Consider the following 21,579-nt stretch of genomic DNA (forward strand, 5'->3'; position numbering starts at 1 on the left):
CACCCAGATGCTTTCCCCACAGAAATGGTGAGACAAGAAATGTTTGTGATTTTCAGCTGCAAGGGGTAATTTGTTACACAGCAATTCATAACTAAAACAGATATTGGTACCTGGAAATGGGGTGCTGCTATAATAAAAACTTAAAATGTGGGAGTGGCTTTTTAAAGAAATTGTTTTAAGTCCTTTACCTTTCTATATAAATTTCATATTTGCTTGTCAATTTCTTGTTCTTTTTTAAAAAATTTATTTAGGCTGAACTGGGTCTTAGTTGCGGTATGCGGGATCTTTAGTTGCGGCATGCGAACTCTTAGTTGTGGCATGCATGCGGGATCTAGTTCCCCGACCAGGGATCAATCCCGGGCCCCCTGCATTGGGAGTGCGAAGTCTTACCCACTAGACCACTAGGGAAGTCCCTTGTCAATTTCTTTTTATAAGTATGCTTGGATTTTGGCTGGGATTGCATTGAATCTATAGAACAACATAGGGGCCATTGCCACCTTACCAACTTGATTCCTCCACTCCACAAATATGGTATATCTCTTCATTTAATTATAAGGTTTTCTTTAACTTTTCTTTGCAGTATTTTGTAGTTTTAGGCATATAGCTTTTACACATCTCTCATCATTTTTATTCCTGATTTTTTATGCTATTATAAATGTTTTTAAAACTTTCGATCATCACCAGTAAATAGAAATACAAGTTTTTTGATGCTACCATAATTCTTTAAAAATTTCAGTTGTTCATTGCTTGTAAATAGAAATTCAGTTTTTGTGTGTGTGAGCATTGGCCTTGTATCCTGTGACTCTTGTACATTTTCTTTTTGGTTCTAGTAGCTTCATTATAGATTCAGTTGGATTAGCTATATAAATCATCATGTCATTTGCAAATAAAGACAGTTTTACTTCTTTCTAATCTGAATTCCTTTAATATGTTTAACACATACAAACACACACACAGGTACAACAACATGTGTATGTGCAGCTGGATGCAATTTGCTAAAATTTTGTGAAGAGATTTTATACCTACATTCTCTGTAGTTCTCTTTTCTTGTCTGTGTTTATCTGGTTTGGTATCAGAATGATTCTGGCTTCATAAAATGAGTTAGGAAGTTTTTCCTCCTTTTCTATTTTATGAAAAAGTTTATTTAGAAGTTTTACTATTTCTTCTTTTAAAGTTTCATAAAATTCACCAGTGGCTTGAAGTTTTCAATTTCTTTAATGTATACAGGGCTTTTCAAGTTTTCTTTTTCCTCTTGGGTCAGTTTTGGCAATTTTTATCTTTTAAGGAACTTGTCCATTTCACTCAGGACATCAAATTTATTAGCATAAAGTTGTTAATATTCTTTTATTAACTTGATATTGGTAATTTATAAATTTTATTTTTCTTTGATCAGTCTAACTAGAGGCTTACCAATTTTATTGATTTATTTCAAGGAACCAGCATTTATTTTCATTGATATTTTCTACTATTTTTTCAATTTCTATTTTATTAATACTGTTATTTCCTATCTCCTAGTTACCTTGGGCTTAATTTGTTGTTTTTTGTTGTTGTCATTTGTTTTGTTTTGTTTTGTTTTAGCATGAAAGCTTAGATTATTGGTTTGAGTATTCTCCTTTTAAAAAAAGTATTTAATGCTATAAATATTCCTCTAAAGACTTAGCTGCATCCCACAAATTTTGATATTTTGTATTTGCATTCAAACTATTTTCTAATTTTTCCTGTTGTTTCTCCTTTGACTAATGGATTACTTAGGAGTGCATTGTTTAATTTTCAAATATTTGGGGATTTCCCAGAGAGTCTATTAGTGATTTCTAGTTTAATTCTGTTATGATCAGAGAAAAAGCTTAGGATGATTTCAGTTTTTCATGTGTACTTGAAACCTTTGTGTATCTTGCTGTTGTTAGCCAGATTATTCTATAAATTTCAATTAAGCCAAGTTGGTGGCTAGAGTATTCAAATCTTTTTTAAAATAGAAGTATAGTCTATTTACAATGTTGTGTTAATTTCCAGACCTTTTATATCCTTTCTGATTTTTTGTCTACTTGTTTTACTCACTGCTGAGAGAGGAGTGTTGAAGACTCCGTGTATAATTGTATATTTGTCTCTTTCTCTTTTCACTTCTATCAGTTTTTGCTTTGTGTATTTTTGGCCTTGGATTTTTAGGTGCACACACATCAAGATTGTTGTGTTACTGACAAATCAATCCATATCTCATTTTATAATGTTTGTCTTTAACCCTGGTAATTTTTCTTGTTCTGAAGTTACTTTATTTTATATAAATGTAACTAGTCCTGCTTCTTCTGATGTCATAGACTGAATTGTGCCCCTACTCCCCAAATTTATATATTGAAGCACTAACCCCCAAGTACCTCAAAATGTGACTATATTTTGGAGATAGGGTCTTTAAAGAGGTAATTAAAGTTAAATGGAGTCATATGGTTGGGCTCCAATCTAACATGACTGGTGTTCTTATAAGAAGAAGAAGAGACACTAAGCCGATACTTGCACAGAGGAAAGGTCATGTGAGGACAAAAGAGAGAAGGAAGCGATCTGTAAGCCAAGGAGAGAGGCCTCAGGAGAAACCAACCCTGCTGGCACCTTGATCTTGAACTTCCAGTCTCCAGAACTGTGAGGAAAATAAATTTCTGATGTTTAAGCCACCCAGTCTGTGGTATTTTGTTATGGCAGCTTTAGAAAAATAATAACATTTGATTAGTGTTTTCATCATATATTTTCCCCAATATTTTAATTTACCTATATAATTATATTTAAATTGGCTTTCTTGTAGATAGCATATAATTGGGTCATCTATTTCTATAGCCAATTTGAGAATCATTGTCTTTTAATTAGATTGTTTAGACCACTTACATTTAATATAATTATTAATATGGCTAGACAGGTCCACAATTTTTTTATTTTGCTTGTTTCCTATGTTTTGTTCTTCTCTTCTTCCTATCCTATATTCTTTTGGATTATTTAAATACTTTCAGTATTCTCTCTTACTTTATGTATTGTATTTTTAGCTATGTCTCTTTTTCTTTTAGTGGTTACTCTAGGGACTATTAAATGTAAGCAGTGTAAAACACTGGTTAAAAGAAAGAAATCTGTTTATTTTTTCTTTGTGACTTCCCTTGCAAATCTTAGGAGATTAATATAAATGAGGCACTGTCATCTTAAACCTCATTGGAATTGAGGTTAATAATCCTAACCACACTGGATTTATATAAGCACAAGTCACTTTGACAAAGACAATGTGCTTGACTGATTTTCTGCATCTCACTGACTTTTTTCAAGATCAAATCCAGGAAAAATAAAGTGAGAACAATAGGCTTCCGTGCAGGAGTTTTGTCTCAGCCAAAGTAGCATCAGATTTAAGACAATATAAAAAGTCAAGTCATCTTACTAATATCATTCTCAAACTTGAAAAATTGCATGGGTTTTCCTGGGCTTAGTGTTTAGTAGATGTAGAGACTGTTTGTTAAAATAAGGAAGCTTAAATAAATGGAAAAATGTTATACATTTATGTATGAGATTATTCAACAGAGCAAAAATGTCAGTTCTCCTCAGATTAATCTATATGAAATATAATACTAATCAAAATTCTAAACATATTTCATCAAAATGATATATTTACTATAAATTTTATAAGGAAGATATATTGTGAATGATGGGTTATGGCAGATTTGATAAAGCAGAAGAAAGAAGAGAGGCTTACCCTAGCAGATATCAAGATATATAACAAAGGTACATTTCTAATTTAGTTCTTTTCTTACAATAAATAACATGTACATGATGATATTGTCTCCATCTCCTCAAAACTATTATATGATTCAATAATACAAAATTTGGGGACTTCCCTGGTGGCACAGTGGTTGAGAATCCGCCTGCCAATGCAGGGGGCACGGGTTCAAGCCCTGTTCCAGGAAGATCCCAAATGCCGTGGAGCAACTAAGCCCATGCACCACAACTACTGAGCCTGCACTTTAGAGCCCGCGAGCCACAACTACTGAGCCCATGCACCACAACTACTGAAGCCCACGCACCTAGAGCCCGTGCTCTGCAACAAGAGAAGCCACCACAATGAGATGCCCGCACACGGCAACGAAGAGTAGCCCCCACTCGCCGCAACTAGAGAAAGCCCGCATGCAGCAATGAAGATCCAATGCAGCCGAACATAAATAAATAAAATAAATAAATAATAATACAAAATTTGATGTAATTTCAATGAAACTAAATGTTTTTCTCTCAGTGATAACCTTCTAGACAGGATATGAAGCTAGAACAAAAAAGTAAAAAACGGTAGAATATCTGCCTGCTCCACCTTTCCAATTTTTGGACTCTATCCTATTCCTCCACTTCTTGGGAACTTTTTTTGTTGTTGTTGAACTATAGTTGATTTACAATGTTTCAGGTGTACAGCACAGTATATAGTAGTGTGTATCTGTTAACCCCAAATTTCTAATTTATCCCTCCCCCACATCTTGGGCATTTTATTTCAAGATTATTGTTAGTGCACAGTGGAAGAAAATATATTGTATTTTATCATGTTTACTAATGTTGTGACTGATTTTTTTTTCTTTTTAATTGAAGTATAGCTGACATACAATGTTAGTTTCAGGTGTCTAACTTTGATTTTTAACTTCTATAATCTAAAGAACAATTATTACTTGCAAAGTCATTGTCTTGAAAACTATTTTCACGAGAAATCATAACTCATTTCATTAAAATAAAGACAGAAAATTCGTCCTCAAAGAAAACTCATTTGTCTTCTAAGAACAGCATTTCAGAGATTCAAAGAAATTAGAGATGGAAAAATCGATTAGCGCTAATCTACCAGCTTGTCAGAAAGGATTGCTTTCTACAAAATATATTCTAATTCTTTGTCCAGGTTAATTGTTAAATGTCTCAAGGGATGGAGCACTTGTTATATCCCTCTGAAGTCTTTCCTTTTATATAATTGACCTTCCCAAGAATCTTGTTTTTTTCTAATATCTAACCTCCATGTTAGTTATTAATTCTGTGCTATTGCTTTTAATTATACTTCCTTTTCCTGTAGTAATTCCTCTTCTCCCAAATTCTGTTTTTATACTCTCAGATATTTGTAAGAAGCTAGGCTTCATTTAAATTAATTACATATGTTTACTTATAATAAAAAATCTTTTACATCAAAGAGATCGTTAGGTCTTTTTCTCCATTTTCCCTTTTTGTCCTGTCTGTCTCTCTCTGACACTCTCCCCTCCTCCCTCCTTCCCTCCTTCCCTCCCTCCCTCCTTTCCTTCCTTTCTTCCTTCACTTACATTCTTTTTGTAGACAAGGCAATGGGGTGCTTAGAAGTGGAAGGTACTGGCAGGAACAAGTAGAGAAAGGAGAAGACAAATTTTTTGCTTGATCCAGAAGACTATCAATTCCTTTGCAAAGTAGCAATATAGTTCCTGTCTATCTCTGTTGTGACTGAAGCATTTTTCTCTTGTTAATGATTTCTGGTTCTTTTATAACCTCTTTTGTCTTTCAACTTTATTTCAGATTTCCCCCTTTCTATTTAATTATGTTAATATAAATTTAAAATTCAGTATTTTTCCAGATTGGATGGTATTATTTGTTTTACCCTTTGAACATGAAGGTGATGGGTTTCCTCCATTTAGAAGATTTAAATTCTTGCCCTTATCTGTGCAGATGATTAATAGTGAGATATCAGGTACATTGGTACTCTGGACTAAAATTTCTACTGTCTGAAGATAAGCAAAACAAGGATTTTAGAAGGGGTGAGAGAATATCATATGGCCAGTGACAGAGATTGCCCTGAGCATAAGAACATAAATTCTTTGTAGCCAGGGTCAGTTCAATAAATGCCACAGTCTGCAGTAACAACTCTTGGTAACCTGGGGGAAAGGCAGACACAAAGAATGTGATGAATTTTATTGTGTGCTTATGTGCTAATAAATTGAGTTTCTATCAATTCCTGTATAAAGTCCATGCATTATCATTGTTCAAGAACCATGGAATAAGTGTTTATAAAATTTACTAAATATATTTTTAATAGTGAAAATTTACAGAGAAATTTAATTAGCTTTCTCTTCTTACCAGGAAGCTGTCAGGGCTTTAAAACAAAACTTGTGGTGGAATTCCCTAGAAAAAGGGCCATATACTACCTTTCACAGAGTCATAACATCTCATTAGGTAAGAGCCTAAGCTCTGGGACAAGACCGCCTTGCTCAAATTCTGCCTCTGTCTTTTAATAGCTGTGTGACCTTGGAAAAGTAACTTAACACCTCCGTGCCTGTTTCCCCTTATAAAATGGTGATACAGCCTGAGGAAGAATTGAGTTATAAATTGAGAATAAACGGAGTTAAAATTGTAAAGTGCTTAGTACAGTACCTTAATAAAAGCTAATTTTCATTTTCTCTTTTCTTCATTCATTGAACAGATATTTATCAAGTGTCTTCTGTGTGATAAGGCCAGAAATAGGAGTTCACAGTATAGCAACAAAGAATCATACAACATCTAACTGTATGCAGGGGGTGCTACAAAAACATATGTCAGGCTCTGGAATCAAGAAATGAGCAATTAACTGTTACTGAACCGAACTTGGGTCCACTCACCCACTGCACAGCAAAGCCAACTTACTGACACCAGGTCGTGTTAAAGGAAAGTACACCATTTATTTGTAGGGTGCCCAGCAAGGAGTGTGAGTGGCTCATGCTCAAAGGCCCCGAAATCCCCAGTGGCTTTCAGTGAGGGGTTCTTAAAGGCAAGAACTGGGGTGAGGGCTGAAGGGTGTGTGAGTTTTTTTCTATCTGGCTGGTGAAGTAACAGGGTGAAGTTTCAGGAATCTTAGTCATCAACCTTCTGGGTTCCAACCAGTCTGGGGTCTACATGCTTATAGTCACCAGTCTCCACCTGGGTGGGTCGGGGGGGGGGGGTGGCCTTAGTTCCTGTAGAACAACTTAAAGAGTGTCAGAGTGTTACGTATATCCCTTAAGGAGGAAGTAGGACTCTGTTTTCTTGCTGAATTATTGTCATTATATTTCTTGTTTAACTACTTTTACTTTGTTTCTGCATTCTCTCAATTCTCTAATTAGTAACTGCTTATGCCTATTCTTTGGAACTCAGGGAAGGCCTAGGAGACTAAAGCTTTTTTCTATAAACAAGAAACAGGTGACTCAGAGGGGCTTTTGTACCTGGGAGGGCCCTGCAGTGTCCTGCTCAGTTTCATAACATGTGTAGTACATTCAAGGAGGAATCTTGGTCTTTAAAGAAGAAGTATGATTTTGAAAAGTGCACAAGGTGAATGGATAAAGCAGGGAGTCTAAAGTAAATAGCATAAGCAAAGGCACAAAAGCATGGAAGTACATGATGTTTGCCAGTGAGTGATCAAGCATGGGTAACACATCAGGGGGTGGGAGAGTTGGGGAGGGGATAGGCCCTCTTTCCATTTTTGGTGAATCCCCTATTGTATGAATTTGGGTTGTGGGAGGCCCTACCTCCCAATAGAGAATCTGAAGGGAGGCAAATGTTCCCTCTCTCTGCCTTCTGGCTGCTGAGGCATGGGCGTGTGACCTTAGATATTTCCACCTGTGAACTTGAATAGGGAGACTGTGATGCTAAGTTGCCAAGGTACAGGAATAGTGGCCACAGCAAGTGACCAGTGGAGTGGGGCAATTGGTGACATAGTATGCCATAGTCTGGTCTGTGTTATTTGCTGCCAGCTTCCATAGATCCTGACCCTTTTCTGAACCAAGTCTCCATCTATATGTTGATACAGTGGGCTACTTGACAACCCTCCAGTAATTTTTTCTGGATAAATTAACTACAGAGGGTTCCTTTTGTTTGCAACCAAGAAGTGTCTCAAATAATAGAGAATTTCATCTTTTTTGTTTGTTATCAGTGTTTCCAAAATTTTGTTCAATGAATATCAATTACTTCTGTAATAAAACACTTTTTATTTAATGTAAAATCAAATATAAATGTAAAATATAAAAATCCTTGAAAGTAAAAAATTGAATTAAAATGTAAAAAGAGCCACCTAATGACAAAAGGATAAAATAGATAAATATTAACCATAATAGTAATAATTTTAAGGTAATATATACTGAATGCTTACCTCTGAGCCAGGTGCATTATTATGAGCTTTATTTGCATTATCTCAGTATATACTTTCAACAACACTGAGTTGTACATACGATGATTACCAACCTTTTCAGATGAGGAAACTGAGGTTGGAGAGGGTAAGTCACTTTTCCAGAACCACCAGTGGCATGGTGGTGTAGCTAGGATTTAAACCTGGGTAGCCGGAACACAGCATCTGTCACGGATGAGCTGGTCATCACTTTTTCCTAGGAGAGTTGACTAAGATTTTGTACTAGAGATAATAAGAAAGAATAAGTAGGATTTTGCCAGGTACAGAATGCATAAAAGGGTCAGTTCAGCTTGAGAAGGGTGTGTGCAAAGGCAGAGACAAGAAAGGCCATTACCTATTCCAGGAATGCCTCATGGAGCATTGGTTGTCAGTGCAGGGGGTGTACTGGTGGCGTGGAGGTGGGGAACGGGTGGCTGAAAGGGAGGTTGGTAGTAGAGGAGTCTGAATATAGGTTTGAAATGGAATGGGGGCGGGGCAGTCATGTGAGTCCTTAGGTTTAGTAGTTTTTATCCTTAAGCAACTGGAAGTCATCAGTAGTCTTAAGGAAAGGGAGTGACATCATCAGCGTCGTTTTTTAGAAGGATCACTCTGGCAGCAGCACGGAGGAAGTGCTTGGACTGGGAGTGATGAGTGTCCCTAAGGTCAGTCAGCAGGATATTGAAACAGTGCATGAAAAGCCAATGAGGACAGTGGGAGTGGGACAGAGAAGAAGGCCCAGATTTGAGAAACATCCCTGAGGTGGAAGCAACAGGGCTTGGTGACTAATTTGATGCGGGTGGTTAAGGAGGAAGGAAGAATTGAAGATGACTGAGATTTCTAGTTTGGAAACCTGAGTAATTGGTGATATCATTAACTGAAATAGGAATGGAAGGAAGGAAATCTCTGTGAGGCCTACCAGAAGATTTATATGTGTTATTTCATTTAACACTAAACAAACCGATGATGAAAAGATTAAGATGCCCATTTTGTAGATAAGAAAATCAAGGTTCAATGAGGTTGAGTAACTTGCCAAGATCACACAGGTGATAAATAAAAGAGCTGGGATGTGAAATAAAGTTTTACTCCAAAGCCGGTATCTTTCCATGATGGTATTCTACACTCTGACAACAATTTTAGTTTGGAAAAATAGGACTAAAGCTCAGAGGAAAGCTAGATAGAGCTAAAAACATGGTTCCTTTCAGAGGAGGAAATGATTAAGAATGAGGAGAGATTAAAGTCTTACACTATTGGGATAAAGGACTAGAGCAGCACTGTCCAATAAAATTTTCTGCAGTGATGGAAGTATTTTATACTTGCACTGTCCGATATTGTAGCCATTAGCCCACACGACTATTGAACACTTGAAATGGGGCTAATATGACTGAGGAACTGAAATTTTAATTCTAATTATAATGAATGTAAGTTAAAAAACCATATGTGGCTAGTGACTATCACATTGGACAGTTTAGAACTAGAGAAACCAGCCAGACATGGAGACAGTCCATCAGAGGAGAGACCTTGTTGGTAACCCCAAAAATCACTAGGTATCTGATCATCCGCCTTATATCTGTGGGTAAGATTGGTCCTAAGTTTGGGGACTGTAATTCATTAATTAGGAAGGGGTTCTTTCCTACTGCAGACAACAAATTAATTTTACCAAGTCTTATTTTTGGAAGGAGAGTAAGTACAATACTCCACTCCTTTCTTTTCTTTTCCCTTCCCTTCCCCTTCCTTTCCTTCTTTGTGCCGCACCGTGAAGCTTGTGGGATCTTAGTTCCCCAACCAGGGATTGAACCCACACCCTTGGCAGTTAAAGCGCGGAGTCCTAACCACTGGACTGCCAGGGAATTCCCCCCACTACCTTTCTTATATGAGACAAAAATCACAGTCATTTTCTCAGTATTTGCATTTTTCTGTATAGAGTGTTACTTAAAGAGCTGAAGCTCCAGGCAAACACCTGGGTTCAAATCCAAGTTCTGCCACTGAACCGGTTTGTTGTGCCTTCAGGTAAATTACTTCACATTCTCAAACTTCACTTTTACTACCTGTAACATAGGGATAACAATAGTACCTAACTCACAGAGTAATTGTGAAGATTAAGTTAAATAACCTATGTAAAATGCTTAGCCAGTATCTGGTACTGGCTTAGCACCCACTAAAGGCTGGCTATTCTGTAAATAGTACCTTATTGTGATGTTTGCACTTTGCACCTCTGTGTTTTGACATTTACTTGACTCTGTTTTTGCATAAGTGAAGGTATTCTCCCAGATCTCTAAATGTCAGAACATTCCAAAAAAGAAATACACATTCATCAAGATAAAAAGGTGGGTAGGGTTCTGAAAATTCTTATTTGCAGTTATTTTTGTATTTCACTTTGATTTCTGTTTTGATAAAGTACTTTAAATCGGTACAGTGGAAAATCTTAACCCTGATATTTTGTTGTGATCATTAAAATTCCCTTGGTTTAACCTCAGTTCATACACCACATGATCATGCAAAAATACTAGAAGCTCTAAATGTTGACTCAAAAGATTTCTTGATGTCTGGAAGTTCTGAAGAATGTCGTACCGCTGTAATTAAGATATTTAATGCCTAGTCTCTGATTATCTTAGAAGTAGTTGTATAGGTTGTATAGTGGTTGGATAAATCAAGTACTCTTTAAAGACTAATGACTTCAGAAGTAGGAACAAGTAATAGGATCTCTTTTGTTGCCATCGATTTTGTACTTGGTAACCTTTGGACTGAAAGCATTGTGATGTAGTCTTGCACTTTGTATAGTGTTTATGCAAATAACAAATGTATTCTTTCATTAGATTGGGATGTCAAGAAATCTGTGTTCCATATATACGGAATCTAAGGAAAAAAAAAAAAAAAAGGCCATGAAGAACCTAGTGGCAAGACGGGAATAAAGACACAGACCTACTAGAGAATGGACTTGAGGATATGGGGAGGGGGTGGGGTGAGATGTGACAGGGTGAGAGAGTGTCATGGACATATATACACTACCAAATGTAAAATAGCTAGCTAGTGGGAAGCAGCCGAATAGCACAGGGAGATCAGCTCGGTGCTTTGTGACCACCTAGAGGGGTGGGATGGGGAGGGTGGGAGGGAGGGAGATGCAAGAGGGAAGAGATATGGGAACATATTGTATATGTATAACTGATTAACTTTGTTATAAAGCAGAAGCTAACACACCATTGTAAAGCAATTATACTTCAATAAAGATGTTTAAAAAAAAAAAAGAAATCTGTGTTCAAGTGCCACTTCTGCTGAGTTGTCTGTTAAGGAAAAGCCATTCACCTCTTTGGGCCACAGGTCCTCTGCAGCATCTAAGAGTTGATCCAGACTTGATTCTAGAATGATCTCCTAAGTATCCTTCCAACTAAAATCCCTTGAATCTGCCTTTTCTTTCCCCCTTTGGTCTCAAAGGACATACACAGGTAATTTTTACTTCCATGCTTTTATAAACATGCTCTTGGAATATTTCATTTCCTTGGAAAACAATTCATGGGTGAGTCGGCATGACGGGAAAAAAAACCACAATAGATATCAAAATTGCATGAGGTGGTGAAACGAAAAATGATTTTCTTTGTAAACCGAAATGATGAGGTACAGAGAAACCAATGACTTATTTGTAAAATGCGTGGTGGGAGGCTCTAGGCAGCAGAGCTAACGTGCTGTTACTTATGTAGCAGCGCGGGGGGAGGGGGCCCAGGAGTCCTCTCCATACTGCCTGAAAACAGCTATGACTGTAAACGTTCCTTTCCGTGAGGGAGAAAGAAAATGTGTGTCGGGAGGCGGAAGAAGGAAGCAAGCAAGCAAGGAAGGTTAAAAGCTCCCCCCAACCCCATCCTCTCTGGAAATAATACATCATTAAGGGAATTTCCTCCTGCAGCCACGGAACGTTCTGTGGCCGTTTCCACGTCACTATTAGGGGCAGCCAGGGATTTTGCTTTTTCTGGCGGTGACCTCCCAACTCCTCCTGCGGGTCCCCTGTGGGTCACCGAACGTCGCCCTCCGCCCGGGGCGAAGTCGAGCGGCGAGAAGGCTCGCCAGGCAGGCGGGTGGCGCAGCGGCCGGGAGAGGGCGCAGGAGCGTTTCCTGCGTGAGCGCGGCCGCCGGGCCCGTTTCCGGAAGGCTGATTGCATCAGGTGTGGAGCTCGGCGCCTCCTCTGCCCAACCTGGCGGCCACTGCGCCTGCGCGCGTCGCCCCGCCCCGCCCCGCCGCCGAGGACTCCACTGCGGGTTTTCCTCCCGGTCCCGAGGAGATCAAGCCTGGAGGGGCGGGCGCCGTTTACTGCCCCGGACCCCCGAGAGTGGGGATGGCAGGGCCGGACTCCTGGGGAGCTGTGGAGTCCGAGGGAATAGAGTACCTGCGGAAAGAGGACCTGCCTGGAAGGCTGGTGGCGGGTCCCGTCTCTGCTGCTGACGGGAGGGCTGGTCTTGGGCTAATTTCCTCTCCTCTCTAGGCCTGAAGGACATAGGCTAGAACTAAAAGGCGTTACAGTTAAGAGTCTGCATTTTCCCAAAGTAGGTTAAACTGCGGCCCCCAACTATCCGTGGTGCACGAACTCCATAGGCGGATCTTGGGGTGCAGAGACTCAGCCCCAAGGATGGGCACTTTCATGGATTTATAGGGATTTCTCAGTGGCAATATTGTTTTTGCGTTGCGGAAGAAGTGACGTGATTGTTGGCCTCCAGATTGGTCTGAGGGAAATTGTTCGTGGCAGAGGTTTGGGGGTGCAAATGCCAGAAACCCCTCTTCCACAAGGCAGCTTTCCCCTACCACTCATTCCTTCCAACCCCACTCGAGTGTGCGTCAGGGTTCCATTATACACCCTTTTATACACACCTAGTAGATTTCCCTCCTAACACTCTTCATGTTTGAAATGACATTTTTGAGTGATTATTTAATGGATTTCTGACCACCTCGCTGGACTAAGCTCTATGAAAGCAGGGGTCTAGGCTTTTTTTATTCACTGCTATCCCCAGGCTAACCATAAGATCTTGTGCGTCCTCAATAAATTCATGATGTCGAAGGAAAAACGTCATGCCGGCCCCAACTGCATCGAGTCCTCTCATGAAGAATAAGGACCGGTGGGGTGTGAGTTTGCTGTTTGAGGAAGGAGTGCATTCTGGAGGTTTGGGGAAGAGGATGAGTGAGGAGGAGCCATTACTTTGTAATTACTATTAAATTACTTTTAGCACAATCCTCCTGAAGGAGATAGTAGGTAAGGCTGTGTGTAGAGCAGTGGTTCTCCAAGTGTGGTCCTCAGACCAGCAGCACCAGCATCACCCGGAAAGTTGTTAGATGTGCAGATGCTTGGGCCGCATCACAGACCTACCCATTCAGAGACTCTGTCCAGCAATCTGTTTCCGAAAACCCTCCAGGCGATTCTGACGCAGGCTCAACTTTGACCACCGCATCGGTGAAGAGCAACCCCATTGATGCTTTGGGGACGTTATTCACAGTGTCTGGGGCAGAGCACTGATTACTACCTATTGAGTGTCCATTCTTATCAGGACCTTGCTTGTCTGTTTAAATTTGTTAAAATTTAGTTAATATTCCTAGAGGTGAGAAGGAAATTATGTTTCCCCCCTCCTGCAGGTGTGTTTCTTCCTTGAGGCGATCTTGCTGTGATTTTCACATCAAGAAATGGTGTGTGTGTGTGTGTGTGTGTGTGTGTGTCATATGCCTGGGGTTCTAGATAAGGAGACAAAAGGAAGGAGAAGATCTCGCCTACAAGTTGCAGCTGGATGGGCGTGGGCAGCTCTCATCTGAGGACATTTTCCTGTTATAAGGGAATGCAGACATGTGGGAGAAAAGACTAGCCAGGGATAAGGTTACCTTTTGGTGCAGACAGACGCCGAGCCTCATGGAGGGGTTATCATACCGGGATGCATCGCTTTGGGTCTCGACACTCTGGCCCGCATTGCCTCCCTGCTATCTTCTCAGATGATAAGGGGAGCGCGAGTTCGAGAGGCCCCAAAGCCTCTGCCTGCAGGGGTCGCTCTAGGAGCGCGGCCCGCCCCCTCCTTCCAGGCCCCCGCCCCCGGCCCCGCCTTTCTCGGGATCCGCCCCCGCCCGGTCGGGCCCCTCCAGCCTCTCCGCGCAGCCGCCGCCAAAGCCCGGAGAAGTGGAATCTCGCCGGCGCCGCTCTCTGCGCGGGACTCATGGAGCGGAACTGGGCATGCTCAGTGGCCAAAGCCAGTCCTGGTCTCAAGTAGGAAGCTCGTGCGCTGTACCCGCAGCTGATCCTGGCGCTCCCGGCAGGGCGAGACTGGAGCAGAGCTGCCGGGCGCCGGAGCCGAGGCGAGCGCCGCGCGCACCGCCGGTGAGCCTCGCTTTCTTCCTTGCTTTTGCTCTCGACCCCGGGGGCGGCCCGGGAGTACTGGTGAGAGACCTGGGCAGCGGCAGCAGCTTGCGGCGAGTGGCTGCGCGTAGCCGGGGCGGCTGCTCCTCTCCTCCCGGCCCCGAGGGCTACGCGGCCACTGCCGCTCGCCCAGCCGCAGCCACAGCTGCAGCAGCTGCCACCGCATCTGCAGCGGGCGTCTGCTGCGGAGTCCCGTGCGCCCTGCGCCCGCGCCGCAGGGCTGGGTGGCACGGCGCCCGCGGGCTCACTCCTTGACTCCATCCCTCTGGCTTCTCGGCGCCCTCTTTCCATCGGCAGCCGGGGCTTTGCAGGGCCTGGGGCGGGGGAGACAGGGTTGGAGGGGGTGCGCCAGGCGGGGGCTGCGGAGGGGAAAAGTGAGGGTGGGCGCCGGCGGGGAAGAGCGCACACCCCCTTGCCCTGGCACCGGCCTCCTCTGTGCGACTGGGCTCTCCCCGTGCGGCAGCGCGCTCCTGCCGGGGAGTTGAAGACCGAGCTGGCTTATAGGGGATTCAAAGGGGGAAAAGTTCATTTCCCCCTCGGAGGCAGGGAGCGTTTTAACTAGAAAATGGCTGTGCGAAGGGGACCGAATCAGGGAAGCTGGTCCTGAAATCCCCTCTGCTGCCCGCCGGGCGGAATGGAGGGTTGAACGCTAGAAATGACATTTGTGCGATGAAAAAGATTGCTGGACGGAGGGAGGGGTGCGGAGTCCCATAGAAACAATGAAAGGTGGTCTTGATGTCGGCGGAGAGGTCTAGAACTGAGGGGTCAGGGGCCAAGGGCCGAAGGACCGTGGGACCTGGATTTTAAAAAATCATACATTAAAGAAACCAGATTTAGAGTTGTGGCCGTTTTGTAGTCAAGTTCAGCGCTGTTTAGAGCCATGACTGTCCCAGACGGTTTTGGATGGATGGAGTGGTTGGGGAGGACCAACACTGAGAGGAGAATAAGGTCAGTGTCGGAAGCTCAGACAAGATTGGGCGCAGGTTTTTTAGAAGTCCCTCAGTCACTGGCTTTACATTGCGCCTGATGACTTAGGTAAAATACCTAAAGGATTATCATAAAATGATGCCAGCAGTGGTGTTTGAATTACAAGAAATGAAGAAACTTTGTGAGGTTGGCATTGGTTTGTCATTTGTTTTAATATTTCACTGATTTAAAAAGCAAGCAGTGGCATCCTGACCCGTTATTCTGGATTTGGTTCTCTTAAGTCTTTGGTTTATTTTTCTTGTCATGGATTTATACTTCAAATCTTGTCCTTAAATGGCCATGATAATTAAGAATATCTGAATTCGGGTAGATGGCCTTTCAGGAAGGGGGATTTCTTTATGAAGCCGCTTTGTTGTGTTTTCAGTTTGTAGTTTGAAAGCAGTTATTTGTTCAACAGTTGTTTATCGTAACTTGCACAGTCCTAGAAATGGAACTGTTTTGAAAGGATGACATTTATCAGGATAATGAGGAACGTCCACGCTGGGGGAAATGCTGAGAGAACACAGGTGGCAGTAGAGTACAATGGTCCGGTAGTCAGAACACCTGGGGAAAACAGATGCAAGGTTTCTATAGCTGTCCTTTGGTCGTTGGCTTACTATATGACCTCGAAAAATCACTCAGGGTCTACCTAGACTGGGCTTGGTCTAGATATTTGCTCAGGGCCTTTGAGAAAGAACTCTAAAGTTGAGATCCTTTTCTAGGGAAGGTGTTTACTTTTTTAATTCTGTCTTCAAAAAGATACTTTTAACTAAGTAATTCATCTGCAGGGAGCCAGCATGGTCCCCTTTTCTGAAACTTTTATAAAGTGGTAGTGGAAAAACTCAAGCTAAAGTGTGAAAGACTGGCTTTTTACAGTTAACTGGAGTAATAAGAATACTGACTACAGAATCATTTAGGAAAAGTCTACTAAATAGTGCAAGAATCCACGTGTACAAAGATAAAATATTTTAAAACTTAACTCTTTTTATGTCATGTTTCAACTTTTTGATGACCTTTTTTTTTTTCTGCCACCAGAGAAACAACAACAAACATCAGATTCTTTCTTTTTTTTCTCTCTCTTTTCTGTTACAGCAGGAATTAATACTGAAAGGCTTGCCATTGTACTAGAACAGTGTTATGTTAATTACCCTCATTTCAGGACATCTAAATTTGTCTTTTAAGAGAAATGGAATGTTGTCTCTCTATACCTTCTTCAGTTATGCTTTTAAAATATTCAGTACCCTGATGGTATAACCCCTTAAATTTTCCAGGGGCACAGGATAGACTTTTAGTAAAGTATTGTAAGAAGATATTACTGCTTATGTGGGTGATGCTTATTTTCCTATCCCAAGTTAAGGAAAATAGCATTTGTTCATTATTTACTATGTGTCATGTCTGATATTGAGCTTCGTACATATCTTACATGTCAGCATCTTTGACATAAATGTCAGCTTCCCAAGAAAGTCCCTCTGAGGATGTGGACAGTCCTTTGCTTGTACAGCAATAGAACTTCAAAGTTTTATTTTATATGAGACTATCTTCAGCTGTTTTCATTATTATTCAATAAGCATTCTCTTGTAAAACATATTTGTTATTTAGAATTAGACTTGATTGGAACAGCATGTCTTCAAAATGATTTGAATGTTTTTAAGAAGCCTCCATCCAGGTTTAAAAACTGTTTTATGTTCATTTATTTTCAACAATGTTGTACTACCAACAAATGAATGTAAGAAAGATAAGCCCAGATTACCCATTTTAATTTTATGTGTTATTAGTGCATATTCTGCATGTTGATATGTGTTGATGGCGTTTCTTTCGGTTGAAATAGTTTGTCAAAGGCAGAGTGACAGATTCTCCATAATAAAGGGTCTGGTGGGATTTGACGAAAAGACCACAACCAGGGACTCCCAAGACTTGCCTTCTGGACCAGGGTCGTCCACTACTTAAATTTACTGTGTGACCTTGGGAAAGTCAGTTCACTTCTTTGGATCTCAGTTTTCCCATCTGTAAAATGAGAGTGTAACAGTAGAAAGCACCCTCTGGGTGTCTGTTGAGCCTTCATGTCCCAGCCCAGGGGCCTGTGATGCATCCATTTGGAAAGGGGGACTATAGATAAAACCTTAGATGAAGCCGATTTTGTTTCATTAAGTCTGGCCTGTCCTGCTTTGTGGAATGCCCTTCCTTTTTTTGGCCAATTCCTACGTCCGTTCTGGTTTTTATTTGTCAAAGGATGGTTGTCATAACATTAACTCTTTGCAGCGATGCCAGGTTTAGGTAGGAGATAAGGTAATGATTAGATTTGGGTAGAGCGCCGTAGATATTTGAAACTGTTTTATAGCATCTTCTGAGGAGACACTCTGCTCTTGGGCATGCAGGTAATCCAAGGAATAAGTCTCCTCTGGGGCTGTAGAGGAGGCTGCCCTGTACCTTGGTTGCCGGGGCCCACCCATGTGAAATTTGGACAAACTTTTCCCATGTCCCTGTCCTGTCGATTCAGCTGTTGATCAGAATTGCAGCCCTTGGTCTCTGGAATAAAATTATCATTATCAGTTCATGTTAGCACCATCGCTGTATTGAGCAGGTGCTGTATTGGTCGGCTGCCGTAGTAGCAGGAGTGATGGCTGTCGGAATGCAGCTACATGAATTTTTCTTTTGGCAAGCTATGATGATGGGGCAGAGAGCAAAGGAAACCTGGTGTTTGTAGTGTACTTTGCTTTTAAGACGGTCACAAAACTCAGCCTCGTTAACGTTCAAGTGAGGCAGGTGAAGAGGAGCCAGAGTTGTCAGCATTTAAATAAGTGATAATAAATAGACAGTAAGTCTAGAGCTTCTGGTCATAACTAGGCTCCAGTGTTGCTGAGCCTGTGGTAGGAGCGGGGCAGTAACTGCGAACACCAGGTGAGAGCTGGAAGAGAGGAAGGACATGGAGGCTAGAAAGTCAAGTCATCACAACTCGGCAAGAAGTAAGAAGCCTTGATCGGTTTAAAGGTATCAGAGGCCATTGGGTGTAGAGTTACAGGAGACATTCCCTCTGTACATAACCTTATTTCCATAATATTTGAATCCTACCTAGTCTTCTAAGCATTGAACAAATGCTAGGGCAGGCATTACTTTTACAAGCAGGAAAAAAGTCACAATGTATCATTTATTGGTGTATAAAATGTGCAGATTCATATGGACAGCTATGGAAAGAGAACATGGGAAAAATGAACGGTATGGGATTATGGATTAAGGTTTTTCTTTATTGTTTGTGAATGATTTGGTCATTGTAAATAAAGTGAACCATTCTATCCTTTGCCTCTTGTGAAAATCTTGCAAAATTTTGTCTGCTAGTCGATAACAGGTTTTTGCAGTGTAACTCTCCTGGAAAGTATGCTTCAGGAATGCTTGGAGTAGGAGGCAGAATGGTTTGTTTTGATTTTTACCTTTCAAGTTGACTAAAACGAATGCACTTTTGGAACTGAGCTAGGAGAAGTGTGTGCTTTGGAGGACAAGGTTGGGGAGAACTTGCAGAGCTCCAGAGAGTGAAGGGAAACACTGTTGTTGGAGAAGGAAGACTTGGCATTACCGGTGGTATGGAATGCAGCGTTTCCCAAATCGCTGCCCTATGAATCAGAGCTTAGTTTCTACACACTATAAAAGTAACTGAGTGTCTACTATGTGCACGTCACAGTGCTAGGGCTGTTGTCTGTTGGTGAGGTTTCCACTCTCCTTATCCAAGTGATGATGATGACGGTGTAGTGAATATTTCATAATGTGTTCAAATTAGATGTGTCCTTTTCTCTGAGATTATATCATTCGGATATGGGGGTAAGATTTCTTTTACAAATTGATGGGAATATTTTTATTTGGCAGCTTAATGGTCCATGAAATTGATAAGTCTGGGAATCTGGGCCTGAGATGTAGGGAGCTCTGCCCTCAGGGTCAAGTTGAATAGTGGAGGCCAGGCCAAACTGGAGCTTCTGGGTGGGCTGATGGCGCGTCCAGGCCTTCCAGGAATGTGGAGTCACTGGTACGGACCCAAGGTCCTAGGAGCTGAGAAGAAGCTAATTTTGAAAGTGCTCTGGGAACCAGCGAGTATTTTTGAATTATAGCCCAAGAATGACAAGGAAAACGCCAAGATGAAAGACAAGGTTCTGAGAGAGCAGGAAGGACAAGGGACTGAAATGTGAATTTTAGCAGGCTGGGCTACAAAATGACAGATCTTGGTTTTTGTTTCTTTGCATGCAGGCCTCTTTTTGCCCAAACAGCGTGCTTTAGCAATTCAGGATTGGTGATTCTAGGAAATGCTGATGGAGTTACAGCCATAGAACTGGGAGTTGTGTTATAGCCGGCTTGGTTTGGATCTCTGCAGTGCCATGCCCTCCAGGGTGAGCCTTGATAAGTCACTAGAGGAAGTTTAAGAATAATTTGCTCATGGAATTGGTATTATTCACCTTTAGTTTGAGTTGCTGTTAGTGGGTGGGAGGAGAGGAAAAAAAAAAAAAACCCAAATTATTTTTGAGTTTTAAATAGTAGCTTAAGAAAATAGGTTATGTATTTTCAGATAATACTTAAAAAATCTGTGCTTAGTAATATCTGGATCTCACTGGTCATAATAATAATATATTATTAATAGTGGATCTCTTTGTGCAAAGAGCTTTACAGCTGTTACCCTATTTAATTCTTACAAAATACTGTAGTGCTATTCCTATTTTAGAGATAAGGAAACTGAGGTCCTTTTCACTAAAGGCTGCACAGTGAACAGTGATGCTTGCCTTGGAACTGTAATCAACACAGAGGAGTCTATGGGTTGCTGAGGAACTGACAGGGTGAAGAAATAACATTTATTAATTAAGGGCCACCTCTGCCTGGTGCTATACGGGAAACATTTCACTTTGTCTTTTGGGGTACCCTCTTCTTTTTTCCCTTTTTATAGGTGAGGAAACTCTGGTTCAGAAACATTAAAGGACTCACCCAGGCCCTAAACAAAGCCTGTATTGTTATTTCCACCGCAACATGAAACTTTCCTAGATTCAGCCTTTGGGAGAAGGTGAAAATTTCTCCTTTTGTCCATTTTCAAAATCCCGTTAACCTAAATCTGCATGCTTAGTGGTGGAGCTGTTGCCTCCAGATTATGGCCCCCACGTGCATTTCTTTCGTCTGAACACAAATTGAATAGTTGGAAAATCCAAATATAATTTCTAAATATGTCTGAAACTAAGGGTTGCTGTGGTGAATCTCTCTGGGCAGATTCCAGTCTAGGATATTTCTACTGTAAATAAAATACACCAGAATCTGATTAGTTGTCACATGCCAATCATGAGGCAGTGTTGGGGTGACAGAGGCCTTTGATGACTTCAGAAAGTTGACGTGAGGATTTCAGGGCCTCTCCAGCAGCCCTGAGGCTCACTTGAGACTTCTGGCTGCTAGAGAGAGGATGGTGGGTACCCCTTTCCGGGAGCATCAAGCTCCTGCTTGATGGCTTTGTTCTTACCTTCTGATCTTCATTTGGTTTCCCAAGTAGACCTTTGTCCTGGGCAGTAGAGTCAGCCGGCAGACCTGCCACATTGAGTGTCTTGATTTGCTGGGCAGTACTCTGTATCAGTGGAAGTTATGAATAAATAGAATTTCCTTACGAGTTAGGTTTCTTGAGTTGATTCATTCTTGAGTGAACAAATACAACTGAATTTTTGAGTAGAACTGAGGCATGGTCTGGACTCACAGTGATCTCAGAGGGGCGTAGATACTTCGGGAAACACTGATTCAACCTTGCATTCTGAGCAGAGCCTCTTATCCTCCCCGATAACCAAGCTTTATTTTTTTATACCTTTTCCAGATCACTAGTGCAGACAGACATGCATTCATTTGGGTACACTCAGAATCTTCGGCTTCGTTTGTCCATGCCTTTGTTCAGCAAATGTTTATTGAACACATACTTGGCGCCAGGTACAGTGGGAAGTTCAGGAAGACAGAAAGGAATGTACCAGAGTGTCAATATAAGGTGCTTCAGTAGAGGCATGTGTGTGAGACTCTGAGGGAGGGGAGAGTAGGGAGGCCTTACAGGCCTTATAGGAGCCGTAGCAAAGGACTATGGCAGAACCCGCTACAGAAAACCCTTCAGCTGTCTCCTTTTCCATTTTT

General features: G+C 41.4%; 1 protein-coding gene across 8 annotated transcripts in view; it reads left to right on the forward strand.

Annotated features, from left to right (window-relative positions):
- Positions 1 to 14,240: 14,240 nt before the first annotated feature.
- The window catches only part of APBB2 (amyloid beta precursor protein binding family B member 2), a 363,766-nt gene continuing 356,427 nt past the window's right edge, over positions 14,241 to 21,579 (forward strand). For 6 of the 8 annotated variants that reach the window (XM_036852187.1, XM_036852200.1, XM_036852201.1 and 3 more), the window contains exon 1: positions 14,241 to 14,451. The gene's annotated coding sequence lies outside the window, so the exon portion shown is untranslated. The remainder of the gene's footprint in view (positions 14,452 to 21,579) is intronic. The other 2 variants (XM_036852190.1, XM_036852195.1) reach the window with 1 other exon arrangement.

The sequence above is a fragment of the Balaenoptera musculus genome, chromosome 5 (genome assembly GCF_009873245.2).
Source record: "Balaenoptera musculus isolate JJ_BM4_2016_0621 chromosome 5, mBalMus1.pri.v3, whole genome shotgun sequence".
NCBI lineage: Eukaryota > Metazoa > Chordata > Mammalia > Artiodactyla > Balaenopteridae > Balaenoptera > Balaenoptera musculus.